Raw genomic sequence first — 18,421 nt, forward strand, 5'->3', positions numbered from 1 at the left:
AAAAAGTGAACCTTACCTTTTTTTTTTTTTTTTTTTTTGAGAATAAAAAAATGAACCTTACCTGTATGGAGATATTGCAAGTGTAACACCCCACTTTTTTTTTTTTGCTGGTTATTGATTTGCCCTTATACTTAAAAAGTTTTTTTTTTTTTTTTTAAGAATATAGTTATACTTAGTTTTTAAATTGGAACATTTATTTTTTATTTTTGATAATTCAATAGTTATGACAATGGGTCCAATTTTTTATTTTTGATAATTCAATAGTTATGACAATGGGATAAAAGTGATTTAACCCTAATTCAACTAAGTTACAAATTTCCTAGTATTAGATTTTTTTTTTTTTTTTTTGAATGAGAGAAACTTTCTTAATATAGCGTTGAATGACTTTTGATTTTTTTGAGAAACAAGTGGCTTTTTATTAATTTTGAATTGTTCAATTGTGCCCACTATAAATATCTATATATAAAAAGTGCAAAGGTGTAAAAGCTATAATATTAGCTACAGTACCTTTTGGTTTGTTCAATATGTACTGTTCATAACATAATTGGCCTTTTTTTAAGTATAAAATAATAATATATTAATACAACAAATTGTTACAATATTTTTATAATTGTTGAAGTTTTAATTTCTTATAGATCAAAATAAAATATCATATTGGAACCAATCACAACTAAAAATAAAGATATTGTTAAAAAAGAAGTGTCACATCTACAATATTTCTTATAACACTTTCATAACAAATCATTTGCGGTAAATTGTTATTGGTTCTAATTTAGACTTACCAATGAAATTACCTTTTTTTTTTTTTTTTCCCCTACCAATAACAACTCGTAACAACCTATTACTTATAATTTGTTGTGAAAATATTGTAAATATAGCATTTCTCTTTTGAAAATTTTAAGACATTTTGTTGTCATCATAATATATTCACAACTGTTGAAGTGACAATTCTTTACAAGTCAAAATAAAATATAACAAAATTATAAAAGTATTAGGAAAATGTTGTACCATTTTGTTATGTTTCTAGGATTTTTAATTTTTAATTTTTTTTTTTTTTAAGTTTAGTTTTGTTGAGCTAAAATTCACTAGTTTACATGTAGTTTTCTTGGGTTGTTATTTATATTTTTTATTGTATTTTTATCTTTATGCATCATTTTAAGTGAAAACACATAGTTTTAAACCAAAAAAATAAAAAATAAAAAACTTAGGATAAAAACACTTTTCTTCCTTTATGTTTGGGGTAATTTACAATTCCTCCTTAAACTTTAAAATCAAGTAATTTTTCCATTAATATTTTGGAAAAGATAAAATAATATGTCATATTGTTATTCTCTCAATTAAACCCTAATGAAATCTTATGATTTTTAAAATATATCCATTGTGTAGTGTCTAAAATATTCTCACTAAATTTTAACATTCCAAAAATTTTCTTCATGTATTTTGAGTTTTAGATGGTAATAATACTTAGAAAGTATGAATTGTGATATAAGGTGTTTTATTTATTACCTAGAGAACATTGATTTTCTAGGTTTAAATCTTCGAAACTTATAATTTATCTAATGGAAAATTCGATGACACATGCCTTTTGTTATTTTTTTTTCTTGCCTAAAATGGGTATTTATTAAAAACTAAGTAAGCTAAACCTTGCACCTAGACTAATGTAAAATGATAAAGAAAAAAGTATGAATGACAAAATTTTCATTGTGTATATTTGAAGGTATTTGATGAGAAGTTTCAATTGTAGCCTATAACATCATTTATTACGAAAATTTAAATATTGTGACAATGTCTTAGCAAAAATTAGTCGCCTATTTTTAGAAAATGATGATATTCGTTATTACTCTTAGAAGTTTTTAGTAAATGGAGATTACCTTTAACAAATAAGTTCTCATAAACTATTATTAGTAAAATATATATATATATATATATATATATTTATATGTTAAATAGCTACCATAACTTTATGTGTGATTAACTATCAAAATTATTACACGAATAATATTAACTTTGTATGACATACATTTTTTTTTTTTTTTATGCATATAGTTTCATACTTCTTCAAATAGAAAATTTATTTTATATATATTGAGTCCAAATTTGGTAAGGGTGAGATATAAAACTTGTGTTTACATCATATAATAAGAGATTACTACATTAGTTTTTTACTTACTCAATACATCTTATCACATCTAATAACATTTCTTAAAACTCCCAATTTGGTTGGATTTTCAAATAGATGTTAGAATTGATTAAGTGTGGTTGTTTCTATTTTTTAATCTATAATATGGTGATATGACATGTTAGGATTGGAAGGTGTAAAACTTGAATTTACACCACATTTTTATTGAATTTAATCTCATATATATATATATATATATATATATATTATATTATAATAAGGTGTGACCTCAATAATTTGATAGAGTATTATTACTTTTTATATTTGAATTATCTCTAAAAATATAAACTTTTTTTTTTTATAGTCATTGACTTTTTTTTTTTTTTTCATAAATACTATATAATTTTGACTTATAGTATCTGTTTTATGATGATTACTTTTTATATCATCAGATCAAGACATTAATTGATATTTATTTTCTCACAAACAAATATATATGACATCAATTTCTCTTTATTAGTTTAATTCAATAATTTGTTATTTTAGATGAATGAGGTGAAAATCTAATTCTCTTTTTATATATATATATATATATATGTATTATAAATAAATGGAAACTAATCCCTCAAGTTCGAAAGTTAGCCTTGCATCATGTATCACAATATAAAATCAGATTATTTTCCCCTTATAAAAAAAAAATAAAGAAATGGTGCGGTTTCTTTTAAAAAAATTAACCAAAAAAACAATGGGGTTTTGAGTCTTTTGACTTTTTTACCCCAAAGATGATGGAAACGATGTTATTTTACTTACATGGCTAACAGTTTTTGTGGGGTGGGAGGCAAAGACCGATATTTAAGTTTCCAAGAAAGTGCTTCACACATTGACACACGTATATTTTTAGATTAGGCTAAAATGGAATTTTTATATTGTATATAAAAAAAAAAAAGGTTTTACCTCCCTTTTTTCTTAATAATAGGTATTAAATGGTTTTTTTTAAAGGTATTAAATTATATTTTCATATATAGTTGGTGTTTTTTTGGGGGGGGGGGGGGGGGGGGTTATGGTTTTAATAATTTTTCACCTCCATTTTTATCAAATTCTCAATTTCAATAAATATGCAAAAATTTTCATTTCATTTCTTGCCACGTCCCGTTTTATTTAAATTTTTTTAAAAAAAAATTTTAACTTTAAACTCAAATGAATTTTTCACTCTTTTTGTCCCAATTTTACTTTTGAGTTTTAGTGGTTTAAAAAGAAAGAAAAATTAAAAAGGAGAAAAACTAGTGGTGAGGTGAGGCGTGCACTTGTATTAACAGTGTGCTAAACCCTACAATTTCAGACAAAAATTATTAATATAATTTACTTTATAGATTATAAATTTTTTAGTAAATTTAAAAAACTATCTCAGTTAAAAGATTATTATAAAACTTTCACAAAATTTAATAGAAGTTTCATTATTTATTTTTAAAAAATTATTTTGAGAAAACTTATGTTACTACTTAATATGGTTAGCCTCCATTACTTTGATCTTTGGGAATTACATACTCCTATGGTTTTTTTTTTTTTCAGGTGTCGCAGGTGATTTTTAATTATAATCCTTTTTAATGAGCAATTTCAATAATATTGGTCATATTTATATTTTATTTTACACTCATTTATTGATTAACATTTGCATTACAAGGACATACTCTTAGAATTATATTTAATGTATATCAATACTTTATAACATATTGTGGGGCCCGACAACAGATGGACCAAATCCACCTGTTCACAAGAAGGCTTAAGACCCAAGCCGAAGAAGATAGTAGTCCAAGCCCAATAACGCAAAGCATCAATATGCCAGAGAAGCCGCCGAGGAGGGTATAGCCCTCGGCTGGCCCAGAACTACACTAAGGAAAGGGGCAAAAGTGGCATAAGGATAATCTTGTAAGAAATCTGAAATATCTAGGAAAGGCTGCCCATACTACCTGCCCTAGACAGAGTTTTGCCTCTCACAGAGTCGTGTTACTTTAGCCTACTCAACCACTCCCCAACAACTCGGGTCTAAAACTGACGGGACAAGTATCAGTCTTGAAAGGGTCGACCCTACACGTGGACGAAGGAAATTGAACACATGCGAGTATAAAAGAAAAAATATGTAACCTAAAGGAGGGGCTTCTCCAGTCCCACGAAAAGGAGAAAAGGCTTCAGAGGCAAAGATATTGGAACCATGCATAAATATCTTAACAAAACCTCAGCCGGGGAAACACGACTTAGCCTTTCGATCCCACTCTCTACAAATGATATTGTATGGGCCCATTTACGTGCGAACCCAACTCAACTGCGGTTTAACGCAAATCGTGTGCTTACAATTGGCGCCCACCGTGGGGCAGCTTGCGTGTTAGCTCGAGCGGTGACGAGGTTGAGTTTCTGTCGAACAAGGGACTATGAGGACGCCTGTATCACCGGCGACACATTGTTGCTATTCCAACATAGGCTCCCACTAGGGGCTATGTTCCACGGTGTCAACGACATGGGCAAGCCTAGGGGCTTCAAACATCAGGCCGACTTCCTCCACCTTATTCGAGGAGCAAAACCTTCGGAAGAATAAGCAAGTAAAGAAGCATACAAGTTTTGGACAGAACCAAGGCCTTGTATGGTCCTCAGACCCAAGCCTCTGGGAAAACCAACTACTTAAAAAGAATCATACAAGTTTTGGACAGAACCAAGGCCTTGCATGGTCCTCGGACCCAAGCCTCTGGGGAAACCAACTACTTAAAAAGAAGCATACAAGTTTTGGACAGAACCAAGGCCTTGCATGGTCCTCGGACCCAAGCCTCTGGGGAAACCAACTACTTAAAAAGAATCATACAAGTTTTGGACAGAACCAAGGCCTTGCATGGTCCTCGGACCCAAGCCTCTGGGGAAACCAACTACTTAAAAAGAAGCATACAAGTTTTGGACAGAACCAAGGCCTTGCATGGTCCTCGGACCCAAGCCTCTGGGGAAACCAACTACTTAAAAAGAAGCATACAAGTTTTGGACAGAACCAAGGCCTTGCATGGTCCTCGGACCCAAGCCTCTGGGGAAACCAACTACTTAAAAAGAATCATACAAGTTTTGGACAGAACCAAGGCCTTGCATGGTCCTCGGACCCAAGCCTCTGGGGAAACCAACTACTTAAAAAGAAGCATACAAGTTTTGGACAGAACCAAGGCCTTGCATGGTCCTCGGACCCAAGCCTCTGGGGAAACCAACTACTTAAAAAGAATCATACAAGTTTTGGACAGAACCAAGGCCTTGCATGGTCCTCGGACCCAAGCCTCTGGGGAAACCAACTACTTAAAAAGAAGCATACAAGTTTTGGACAGAACCAAGGCCTTGCATGGTCCTCGGACCCAAGCCTCTGGGGAAACCAACTACTTAAAAAGAAGCATACAAGTTTTGGACAGAACCAAGGCCTTGCATGGTCCTCGGACCCAAGCCTCTGGGGAAACCAACTACTTAAAAAGAATCATACGAGTTTTGGACAGAATCAAGGCCTTGCATGGTCCTCGGACCCAAGCCTCTGGGGAAACCAACTACTTAAAAAGAATCATACGAGTTTTGGACAGAACCAAGGCCTTGCATGGTCCTCGGACCCAAGCCTCTGGGGAAACCAACTACTTAAAAAGAATCATACGAGTTTTGGACAGAACCAAGGCCTTGCATGGTCCTCGGACCCAAGCCTCTGGGGAAACCAACTACTTAAAAAGAATCATACGAGTTTTGGACAGAACCAAGGCCTTGCATGGTCCTCGGACCCAAGCCTCTGGGGAAACCAAGTACACAAAAGCGCCATCGGAGCTCCCTAACTCCTAGTCGACTGCTCGGATGGATTATTTATAAATCATCAGCCTTGGACGACATTCACGCGCTTATCACAGAATGTCCAACTGATATCCCGGTTAGTTTCTTAAGTTTGATTTATTACAAATCATCGGTATAATGCCTGATAGTGCTGACAGATGAGATTTGATTAGATTATGCTTCAAAGTAGCTTTATCACAAATATTCTCAAAGCAACACATACATAGAGCATATTCGTTCATAAAGTTGTGTTGCCCATTAGATCAACGCTTAAAACATGTAAATCAATTTCCATTTTTATTACGATGAAGAAATAGTACAGTGTACAAATGAAAAGCTGGAATCAGCCCACGTCAAAGCTTACTACATAAGCAAGAAAAGAAAATACAAGAAAGCTGGAGAAAGCCGAGGAGGTATGTCGGAGGAAAGGTTGGCTACAGCTCCGAGACCTTATTCTTCCCCCGCACCCTTACATGCCCATAACTCAGGCAGCCAAAGAGACCCAACTTGAACCTGACACCGTTGAAGAAAAGGTGCAGGGAGTCGGAGGTGATGGGGCTTTCTCTAAATATACACCTGCCGCAAAGCAGAGGCGCTGATGGAGGAAAACCCTTCTTCTGCCATACCAAAGTGCTGGCATGAACAGAGCCTGCTTCGGATTTTGGCTAAAAGAGGGAGAGACGCCGTCCTCCCTCGGTGGAGATGGAGTATTCTCCTGAACTTGTGCTTCCTGTGTCCATACCTTACTGTTATAAGCCTCATGAAGACATGGCGCTTCTGCGGCGGAGACATTTCTTTCTTCCCAACCCTCACTTTCAACATGTTATGCCAATAAGGGAGAACTCCGGATATGGAAGCTGTGATGTGGGAGAAAATCTGAAGGATTTGTGCGTATATAAAGCAACTTTCTCTCCTTCCCATTTATTGGAAAAGACAAGGTGATGGCAGTCAACTCATGTGGCGTCCCGAGAAACGCTACAGACAAAACAGTCCTGGCTCAACTTCCAACATCAACTGCAACCACAAGATTAAAGAGCCTCGTAAAGGCGCACTTCGGTCACCGTGACATCAAAGAGTACCACGTGGCCAGAAGTTGCAGAAATATCTCTTAATTCATGAGCTAGGTGGATTCGTGACCCCGGGGCCGCTTTGTGTAAGGGCCCAGGTACTTTGGCCGATGCCGAGCAGTGGCCATGGCCGAGGACAACCACTGTTAGGCACCTCGGGAAATGCTCAAAGAAAAGGGAAGACCAAAAACTGATGCAGACATTGGTCTTGAACAAAACCTAAGGCTTGTATGGTCCTCGGACTCAGGCTAAAAGCGAAGACCAAGAACTGATGCAGACATTGGTCTTGAACAAAACCTAAGGCTTGTATGGTCCTCGGACTCAGGCTAAAAGGGAAGACCAAGAACTGATGCAGACATTGGTCTTGAACAAAACCTAAGGCTTACATGGTTCTCGGACTCAAGCTAAAAGGAAAAATCAAGTACATAAGATAAAACGCATACGTCCTGAACAAAACCAAGGTTTTGCAAAGTCCTCGGACTCAGGCTGCTCGGGAAGTCAACTGCCCGAATGAAGAAATTTCTCGGCTTAAATACTGGAAAAGGTTAGGGCTCACGTATCATGGAGATGGCAGAATGACCTAATGATCGCCGACCTAAGGAGGCTATTCATCAGGTGGGTAACGTGTCCTCGGATAACTACTTCTTACACCTTATCGAGCATTTAATGCCCATCACGGCTAATTTTAAGATAAGTCTCACTCCTCACTGGTCGGATTGTTATGTTGAATAATAATCTTGTTAAAGTTATCGTGGCATCTTTTTAGGAACGATTACCTTGTCCTTAGTTATTATTGATTCAAATGCTATACTACTATGCCGAGCAGTGCTTTCACATTTGTTAAAATATATAAACAAGACATACGAAATAGAGTAACAATCACTTTTATTAATATGAAAAATTGTTACAACATACAAGGAAGGGCTTAAACAAGCCTATACAAAAAATATGAACTGCTAAAACAGTAACAACATCCGTAACACAAATAAGTAAACCATCAAGTGTCTTCTGAACTCGCCTTCAAAGTCTCTCTGAAATCTATGCCTCAGAACTGTTCATATCAGGAGAAGATCCTTATACAAAAATAATGAAGGAGAAGGAAGAAGAATTAGAAGACATGGAAGCACTTCAGCAAGCTCTTGTCACTGAAGAATGCAAGGGAAAAAGAAGATGGAGGACATGAGCGGGAAGGAGGAGAAGAAGAGGGAAGCAATGAAAAGAAAGTAAAAGGAGCAAAAGAGGGAGAAGGGGAGCCATATTAGGTATGCTCATGAGAGAGCGGATGGAGATGACAAGGGAAGTTTCCGACCCAGTCACACCGGAAGTAAGGTGTGATGAGTCCCTGCTTCGGATTTTGGCTAAAAGAATGGGGAGACAAATCTTGAGTCTCCGCCATCCTTGCCCTGACCGAGCCATCTCAAGTTTTGTTAGGGCATGGCGTTTCTGGGAAAGGAAGGATTCATTCATGGCCAACTACTATGGTGGATGTGTTATTGGATTAGGAGTAACCAGATGGAAGAATTGAACTATAAGAAGGGCCTAAGGGATTCAGATATGCAAGAATCACCTCTGGATCTCTCTCTTTATATAAGGGAGTAAAGCAGGGGCACGTAACCCGCTCTGATCCTCAAGAAAATCTGCGAATAAATGCGCATTTATTCCATTCCCCCACGTTATCAGTAACCATAAGATTTGGGAGGCCTCGTAAAAGGAAGATATTAAAAGCACACTACAAATAACCGAACGGTATAAACGCATCACGCGCAAATCGAGGGAAACATCTCGTGGACCGGCACATTCCTTGGGGAGGTGAAAAGTCGCCGACGTGGTTCAAAGGCCGAATTTAATGAGCCTCTATAAATGCTCGGTATTATCAAAACCCTCCTATCCAACTAAGGGGTCGGACAGCATGGTTTTGAGGGGCTATTGTGGGGCCCGACAACAGATGGACCAAATCCACCTGTTCACAGGAAGGCTTAAGGCCCAAGCCGAAGAAGATAGTAGTCCAAGCCCAATAACGCAAAGCATCAATATGCCAGAGAAGCCGCCGAGGAGGGTATAGCCCTCGGCTGGCCCAGAACTACACTAAGGAAAGGGGCAAAAGTGGCATAAGGATAATCTTGTAAGAAATCTGAAATATCTAGGAAAGGCTGCCCTTACTACCTGCCCTAGACAGAGTTTTGCCTCTCACAGAGTCGTGTTACTTTAGCCTACTCAACCACTCCCCAACAACTCGGGTCTAAAACTGACGGGACAAGTATCAGTCTTGAAAGGGTCGACCCTACACGTGGACGAAGGAAATTGAACACATGCGAGTATAAAAGAAAAAATATGTAACCTAAAGGAGGGGCTTCTCCAGTCCCACGAAAAGGAGAAAAGGCTTCAGAGGCAAAGATATTGGAACCATGCATAAATATCTTAACAAAACCTCAGCCGGGGAAACACGACTTAGCCTTTCGATCCCACTCTCTACAAATGATATTGTATGGGCCCATTTACGTGCGAACCCAACTCAACTGCGGTTTAACGCAAATCGTGTGCTTACACATATATAAAATGAAATTAAAGTTTTTAATTTTTTGTTCACTTTTTCTATTCTTACCAAGAGTTTTATAGCTTAACTAGTTGGCACTTCTAATGTTTAATTTTAAGACATTCTCAAGGTTCAAATACCCTCTTATTAGTTGTAAATATTGAATTATCAACTAAAAAAATGTTAAAAAAAAAAAAAAAAACTTCTATTTTTATTATTATTTAAGAATCAACTTATTTTGGCACTCCTGGGGTTTTTAAGACATTCTCAAGGTTGAAATATCCTCTCCTTTGTTGTAACTATTGAATTATCAACTAAAAAAATTGTTAAATAAAAAAAGCTTCTATTTTATTATTATTTAAGAATCACCTTATTTTATTTGTGACTCTTAAGCTTTTGAAAGTTAAAAATTTTCTAAGCCATTATTTTAAAACTATCAAAATAATAGCTTATTAGCTTCAAACATGGAAAAGGTAGAAAACGTATATCCGCTTCAAACTACAGAATTTTATGGGTCAAGTCCAAGTTAGTATGGTAGATCAAAAATATGATTTATAAAAGAAACAGCAAAATAAAAAAGAAAAAGAAAAACTATTGGTGCTTCCCTCTTTTGTGGGTCGTGAGAAGAAAGCGTGTTTCAATCACATCAAGGAACGGATCTGGGCTAAAATGCAAGGGTGGAAGGAGAAATTGTTGTCTCAGGCCGGTAAGGAAATAATGATCAAAGCGGTGGTTCAATCAATCCCAACGTACTCTATGAATGTCTTTCGGCTTCCTATTGGTCTCCTTAAAGATATAGAAGCTATGATTCGTAAGTTTTGGTGGGGGTGTTCTGAGAATTCTAGAAAGATCCACTGGGTTAAATGGGAGACTCTTTGTTCTTCAAAGTCAATTGGAGGCATGGGCTTTCACGACTTACGTATGTTTAATGATGCCATGTTGGGGAAGCAAGTTTGGCGCTTATTTCATGATAGGACCTCGTTGGTTTATAAGGTGTTTCGGGCAAAGTACTTTCCTTCCGGTAACATTTTTGATGCGGTAGCCTCTCCGGTTGGCTCCTTTGCTTGGCGAAGTATTATACAAGCTAGGGAAGGTGTTTTGAGTGGAGCTCGATGGAGGGTGGGGGATGGGCGAGATATTAAAATCTGGAGTGATCGTTGGCTGCCTTTTGATGGTGGGGGAAGGATTTTATCTCCACAAAGGGACCTTTCTCTGAATATGGTCAAGGATTTGCTGCTGCCTGGTTCACATCTCTGGAATGAGGAGCTTCTTGATTTGAATTTCTATCCGTGGGAAGCTGAAGCCATCAAAAACATCCACGTTAGCAACCATGAGGCAACTGATGCTCTGATATGGCCTCACACTGATGATGGTGTGTACTCTGTTCGGAGCGCGTATCGCTTATTGGTAGCATTTCAGCATCAGAATCAACCCAGCTCGTCGGATGTGGAGTCCGGAAAGGGGTTATGGAATGGAATTTGGAAGTTGAAGGTCCCTAACAAAGTGAAACATCTTCTGTGGCGCGCGGTTCGTGAGGCATTACCAACGAAATGCAATCTGCAAAGGCGTCAGGTTTTAAGGTCTGGTATTTGTGATGCTTGTGGCGACTATGGTGAAGACGTGATTCATGCTTTGTGGCTATGTGATGCGGTGAAACCAATCTGGATGTCAGATGCTCGGTTCTCTTTTCTTCGTGCTTATCATTTTTCTAACTTCGGTGATCTGTTTCAGTTTTTATGTAAGCAAGGTTCCTCTAATCTGGTTGCTATGTTCGCTATGGCTGCTTGGGGTATCTGGGAGAGGCGAAACAGAGTGAGGGAGGGGCAGAGAACTTGGGGTCCAAATTTGGTGATGCACCGAGCTTCAGAGCTTCTGCAGGAGTATCGGGATGTTCAACCGGTGAATCCACGGATGGCTACCCGAAGTATGGATCTGCGTTGGAAGCCCCCTGATTCAAGTGTGTACAAATTAAATTTTGATGGGGCTTTATTCCTGGAACAGAGGTGCTCTGGCTTAGGGGTGGTTGTGAGGGACTCGGCTGGGCTTGTTATGGCTGCGTTAAGTCAGAGAGTGCGGCTCCCAGGTTCGGCCGATGTGGTGGAGGCTTTGGCAGCTCGAAGAGCCATCTGCTTTGCTCAGGAACTCAGTCTTCACAATGTGGTGATTGAAGGTGATTCTCTGAAAGTTATTGAAGCCATTAACGATACTATACCAGTGCAGACTTTGTATGGGCATATTATTGATGAGATAAGACTGTTATCTTCTTCTTTTATGTGTAATTTTATGCATGTTAATCGGAGGAGCAATAAGTTAGCTCATGCACTTGCTAGACGAGCAGTTTTATCTGCTGATATCGATGTGTGGATAGAAGAACTTCCACGGGACTTGGAGAATATTGTTTAGTTTGTTTTTCCAGCAATAAAGTTTCTTTTACCTTTTCCTAAAAAAAGAAGAAAGAAAAGAAAAGCAACCTAGGATTCATCCATACATACATGTAGTATTTTTAGATTGAAATATAATAAACATACATACATATAATATATATTTTTGTACAAATATAATACACAAAACGTTTAATACATGTTTTCTTTTATTACTTTAAATTATAGAATATATATATATATTTCGAAATACTTTTGTTTAATACTGTACATAATTTAGTTAAAAAAATGTATGTAGATATAATATAATTTGTGATATGCATATTTCACTAACCATAACAACAATTTCCATGTATTTCAAATATTATACCCATTGATGTACAAACAGGGACAACAAATGTTTTATCTAGTGCACACTACTATTACTTTTGTGGGGTTTGAAAGACGTCTTGATGGGCAACTCAACCCAATTTATTGAAAAGAGGAGCTCTCTAACTCAAACTTGCGACTAGGGGTGTTCACCAAACTGTATAAACCACACAAACCACAAAAACCGCACAAAAATCGCCCGCAAAATGGCATAACCGCACCGCATTGCAAATAATAGTGCACCGCACCGCACCGCACCACATGGTACAGTGCGGTTTGCGGTTTTATAATAAGAAAACCGCACAAACCACACCGCACCGCTCCCTCTCTATATATTAATATATTTATTTATTTTTAATATTAAATATATTATTAATAGTTTAATAACTCTAGTTTTCAAAAAAAAAAAAAAGTTTAATAACCATAGTAAGTGTTGACTAGAAAAGCCAATCCAAAATAAAGAAAAACTAGCTTAATAATTTAAAACTTGGCCCAAAAAAAGGGAAAAATTAGTTTTGGGCTAAGTAAGAAAAGCCCAAAATTTGAAAAATATACCAATTTCAAACCACATCTTATACATAGTATCGCACATATGACCGCAAAAATAAGGTGCAGTGGGGTTATGATTTTGGCTAAACTCTAAACCGCACCACACCGCATCGCACTGCACATGTGACCGCAAAAACAAGGTGCGGTGCAGTTATGATTTTACCTAAACCGCACCGCAAAGTGCAGTGCTAAAAATGGCCCAAAACCACACCGCACTGCACCGCGAACATCCCAAATTGCGACCTATTAATTTTAAGATGAAGGCATTTGTTATAATGGACAATAGTTATCATTTACACTTATAATACTCAATAAAATACTACCATCGCTTTTTCTACCCAAAAAAACAAAGTTTCCATGTGTGTGTTTCAGACAAAAGAAAAAGGAAAAGGGAAAGAATCAATGCTGTTGCATAGAAAAGTTTTCACTACAAAATACGCGGGTCTATAGCCGCTTGTTTTTTAGCCGCGTTTGCAACGCGGCTAAAGGCTGTCTATAGCTGCTTTTTTTGAAAACGCGGCTTAAAGTGTCGGTAAATTTACACGCAAAAATCGGCTCCTAAAATCTTGATGAGAAAGGAATATCTCAATTTTCTATAGTTCTCATATAATAATAATAATAATAAAATAACTTTTTGGTCAGAACGTGCTTGGAAATTCAGTTGTGTTTCATAATTCATACTGCTTTTCAAATATATAAACTTTCAATGATTCTAAGTGTAACCCACAATGTCTTTCAACTACTAGTGGATGGTGATGTATGAATCGCAAACTTAATCTTTACATTCCTTCTATAGTAAGCATAATGTCTTTCAATGTTGGCATTCTATCATTTTTGATTAGTAGTTTTTTTTTTTGTTTAAAGTGAGAAAAAAAGGATAAAAGCTAATTTAGTTTCAAATTTTTAATTTTGATGCTGATTTAGTAAAATGTGAGACAAAAAAGAAAAAGAAAAAGAAAAAGAAAAAGCTGGAAACTCTTGAACAAACTTGCTTGAGAAAGGCAATATCGCAGAATCCATTACGGTCAAGTCTATGAGTGTCTTGCACTCTTAGAAATGGAATTTTGGTGTTGCTAGCTCCTCACTCCACCCCTCTTTCTTTGGAGAAGTTACAAAGAAATGGGTTTAGTCCAGTTATTCTTTAATAGCCAACGAAAAAGGCCTTCTTAAAAAATGTTTGTATATCCTCTTTTTTTTTTTTTTTTTTTTTTTTTTTTTTTTTTTTTTTTTTTTTTTTTTTTTTTTAGAGTTCAATAGTTGAGAGAGAAGAAATTTGAACCCTAAACATCTCTATTGGAAACACATGAATGTGTTAATTAAATTACAAAGCTTTTGGCATCTATATATGCTATATTGCTATTACTAGGGTTGTAGGCATGCCTAATCTAGATGAGTATAAAGGTGCTTGATTAAGTTTGGTTATTCACTTTATTATTGAGTTCAAGATGAGCTCGACCTTAAGACTGAATGCAAATTTTATATTCATGATTAGTTCGTTAATTTTCAAAATATTTTTAACTTGTTAATGAGTTAGGCTGAGTTAATTAATTGAGCAAGTTATACAAGTTTGATTTAAGAAAATTATCTTCTTTAGTGTCATACACTAACCATGTTAAGAGCCACTCCTTCCTAAAGGGGACTGATGAGAATTGTAGAAAAATGTATGAGAATATATGAGATTTGACTAAATTTGAAGCAATCACCCTCCATTAAAGAGATTGAGAGAGACAAAATGCATTAAGGTAACAACTTTTAGAAACTTTTTTTTATGAAAAAAAAAAAAAAAAAAATTGACAACTTTTTATATTTTCCATTAAAGTAGTATTAAAAATTTTCTAAAATGACCACCACACAAAGTTCTTATAAGGTGGGGGTAAGGGCCGGAGTTCAAATCTCCAAAAGAGAGATTCACACATATATAATCTTAAATTTCTAACATTTCCCTCCCCTTCAAAAAAAAAAAAAAAAAAAAAAAAAAAACCCTTGTCCTCAAGGTTTATTGTATTCTTGAATGTCAAACATACCAAAAACTCCAAGGCAATTAATCACAAGCTCATAACTTAGCAAACACGACCTTTAATTTGAGCTAAGCCAGCAAACTGACATCTAAAAAATGTATTGCCAAGATCAGTAAAATTACATAATAGTTGCTCTGTACCGTAGAAAATTAGGTGAGCCAATTTTCAATGCAGCCTATGGACTCAATGTAGTCTCTAGAAATAGTTCAGCAGCACGCACAAGATCAAGTGAACAACCACATAGTTCAGTGGCTCATAACATTACGACAGGATTTGAAGTCACATCAACCATCAGATGACTCCATTTAATCTCGGAGGAAACAGCTTCATCCTTTAGAACAACTTCATATATAGATTATAGACAAGGGAAAAAACTCTTGTTCCCGGTGCGTTACACACACTTGATTTTTAATAACTGAAAATGTGATTTAAACCAGGGCCGGCTCAACCTAATTTGGGGCCTAAGACAAAATATATATGTGGGGTCTTTTTTATATAAATATTAATTAAATAAAATTATTTAATATAAATCAAATTGAGGTTAATTTGATGTATTAAATACACAATTAAATGAATAATACTAACTAAAACTAAGGTTTATTCATATAGAGAATTGAATATCATAGTTGAAAAATTAATTTAACAAAAATAATTTAAAAAGAAAAAGAAAAAGAAAATTAATTTATCTTGGATATATAATGATACATATATAGTTAATTACATTTATAATCTATGATATTAATTGATGTGTGGCTTTGTAGTAGATTAGTTTACAAATATTAAAATTTCAAACTACTAGGGAGGATTAATCATTATTGATGATCTAACACATTTGCAAATTTTTTTTAAAGCCTTATTAGAAATAAAAGAAGAAAATGTTAAAGGTATTACAAAATGTTCACAATATAATGTGACAATAATAGTGAAGGATGAGCTTTAATAATGTAATTAATGGATATTTAAAATGCTTTTTTGTGATTGGTAACATGTCAGTTTGTAAATCTATAATAAAATTTGTGATATCCCTAACATCACTAATAATAAAAAGTGCACAACAATTTGAAAAAATTCATATTTTTTATAAAAATTTTGACATTTTATAATGAGATGGAGGTATTTTTTTGTAAAGGGTAAATATTTATTTGTAGTGGGGGCCTTAGGCCTAGGCCTAACTTGCCTAGACTTTGAGCCGGCCCTGATTTAAACTCATATTTTCAGTTTATAAAAACAGTGTAAAATAGGCATCCCATAATAAATAATTCTGTGTTGAATTTTTTAGTCTTGCCAGCCTTTTTTCATTGTAAAATACAGTGTTGAATTTTATAGTCTTGTCTTGCCAACCTTTTTTTTTTTTTTTTTTTTTTTTTTTTTTTTTTTTTTTTTTAACTATATAAAAAGGACCAACAAGTTATTAGGAATAGTAACTTTTAGTGATTTAGTCAAGCTTTGCCATCTATGTTTTTTTTTTTTTTTTTTTTTTTTTCATTTTTCTTTTTTCAAAAACTATTTTCTATTTTCTAGACCAAAAAACTTGTTTGGTAACTTAAAATAAACAAAAAACAAAAACAGTTTCCAAATTTTAATTTTCAAAGGAAACTGAGAACAGCTAATGACTTGTTTTCAATTACGAAAACACAGAGAAACCAAGTGAACTTAATGAAGTCTAGGCTTTAAGTCTTGGTTGATGAAAAAAAAAAAAAAAAAACAAAACAAAAGCACAATAATAAAGTCTAAAACTTGTGGCCAAACCCAAACCCACCACTCTCTCCTCCCTCCCTCTAATTTCCTCCTATCATCCATGAAATCTTCTTTAGTTCATAGTCTATGTTAAATTACCGATTCTCCCAAAAGTTTAAACTATTGGAATATGATAAATTTAATCATTTAACCACACGATTCTAATACTCACCCTCACGTGCAGGCCGAAACTACTTTTTAATAGGTGGTGTCTAACACGTGGAAATTTAAATGAGAAGTAGAGTGGAAGAGACAAGAATTGAACTCAGGATCTCATGCTTTGATACCATTTAAATTTCCATGTGTTGGGCCTCACATATTAAAATGTAGTTTTGTCCCACATTTGAGGGATAGTGTTAGAATTGTGTGATTAAGTGTTCGTTTGGCATGATTAATTTTACCAATTTATTTTTACTATTCAGCTTATATTTGCTACTATTTATGAGTCTCATTACACTTTTTGATATTATTTATGAGTCTCACTATATTATTTCAGCTAACTTTTACTTTTTTTTACAGTACTTTCAGTAAAAAGTTTTCAGTTTCAGCAAAATAAGCGGATTCCAAATAGACTCTAAATGATTAAATTTACCATATCTCAATAGTTTAAACCATGTTAAATTACCGATTGTTTTAAAAGTTTAAGTTATTAGGATATGATAAATTTAATCATTTAACCATACAATTTTAACAACCTAACACGCAAAATTACCTGACATGACAAGCTTGAGCAATGAACATCAATTACCAATGATATATGAAGAAACTACCCAAGCCTAAAGTTAAATGAGATTTCATGTTTAGGTTTTGGTCTTATGTTTGAAAGATACAATGACAATGTGTTTAGACTTTAGTGAGCTTGTTTTAGTCTGGCAACAAATACATGTGCCTGCTATGTTGGCATGGGATTGTTTATATTAGACACATATATTTACATTTTATTAATAAAAAGTTATAGATTAGCCTAAAAAACGCTGTATATTGGTTCATCACTTAGTTAATAGTCTAAAACTAAACTTTTTTTTTTTCATTCTTCCCAAAAAAAAAAAAAGTTAATAGGCACAAGAAATGCTTACTTTTGTTTTTAATTTTGGAAACACAATAAAACCGTTTTTTATTTTTATTCTCAAGAAAGGTTTTTGAAAACAAAAGACAAAAATTATTACCAACATAGCCTTCTGTGTTGAATTTTATATTCTTGCCAGCCTTTTTTTCATTGTAAAATTCTGTGTTGAATTTTATAGTCTTGCCATTTTTTTTTTTCTATTATCTATTTCTATTTCTATTTCTATGGGGCCATAAGGAATGGTAACTTTTAGTTTAGTCAAGTTTTGGAAGCTTGCTACTTTCTAAAGTGGCTTTGGTTTCTTTCTAAAAAAATAATAATAAAAATGTAGCTTTGGTTTTGGTGAATTTGGTGAGCTGGCTTTTTTATTTTATATACCTATTTTGGTTTAGGAGTTGTTATATTGATACAATAAATTGTCATAATATTTTAACAATTGTTGATGTGTCAATTTCTTATTAGTCAAAATAAAATAAATTAAAATAGTAAAATATGAGACCAGGATCAACCACAACTGACATAAAGATATTGTGAAAATATTGTGATACAGGTGTAAATTCCTTATAGATCAAAATAAAATAAAATAATAACATATCAGATCGGAATCCACCACAAGTAAAAATAAATGTATTATATTATGAAAAGTTCATGACATTTTGTTCTTTTTTTGATAAAATGACATTTTGTTGTTATTACAATATTTTCACAACTATTAAGGTGTAAGTTCCTTATAAGTTAAAATAAAATAAAATAT

General features: G+C 34.5%; 1 protein-coding gene across 3 annotated transcripts in view; it reads right to left on the minus strand.

The window, feature by feature from the left end:
• The window catches only part of LOC126706342 (putative calcium-transporting ATPase 13, plasma membrane-type), a 60,772-nt gene that overhangs the window by 28,587 nt on the left and 13,764 nt on the right, over positions 1-18,421 (minus strand). The gene's annotated exons all lie outside the window — the stretch shown is intronic.

The sequence above is a fragment of the Quercus robur genome, chromosome 11, assembly GCF_932294415.1.
Source record: "Quercus robur chromosome 11, dhQueRobu3.1, whole genome shotgun sequence".
NCBI classification, from domain to species: Eukaryota; Viridiplantae; Streptophyta; class Magnoliopsida; order Fagales; family Fagaceae; genus Quercus; species Quercus robur.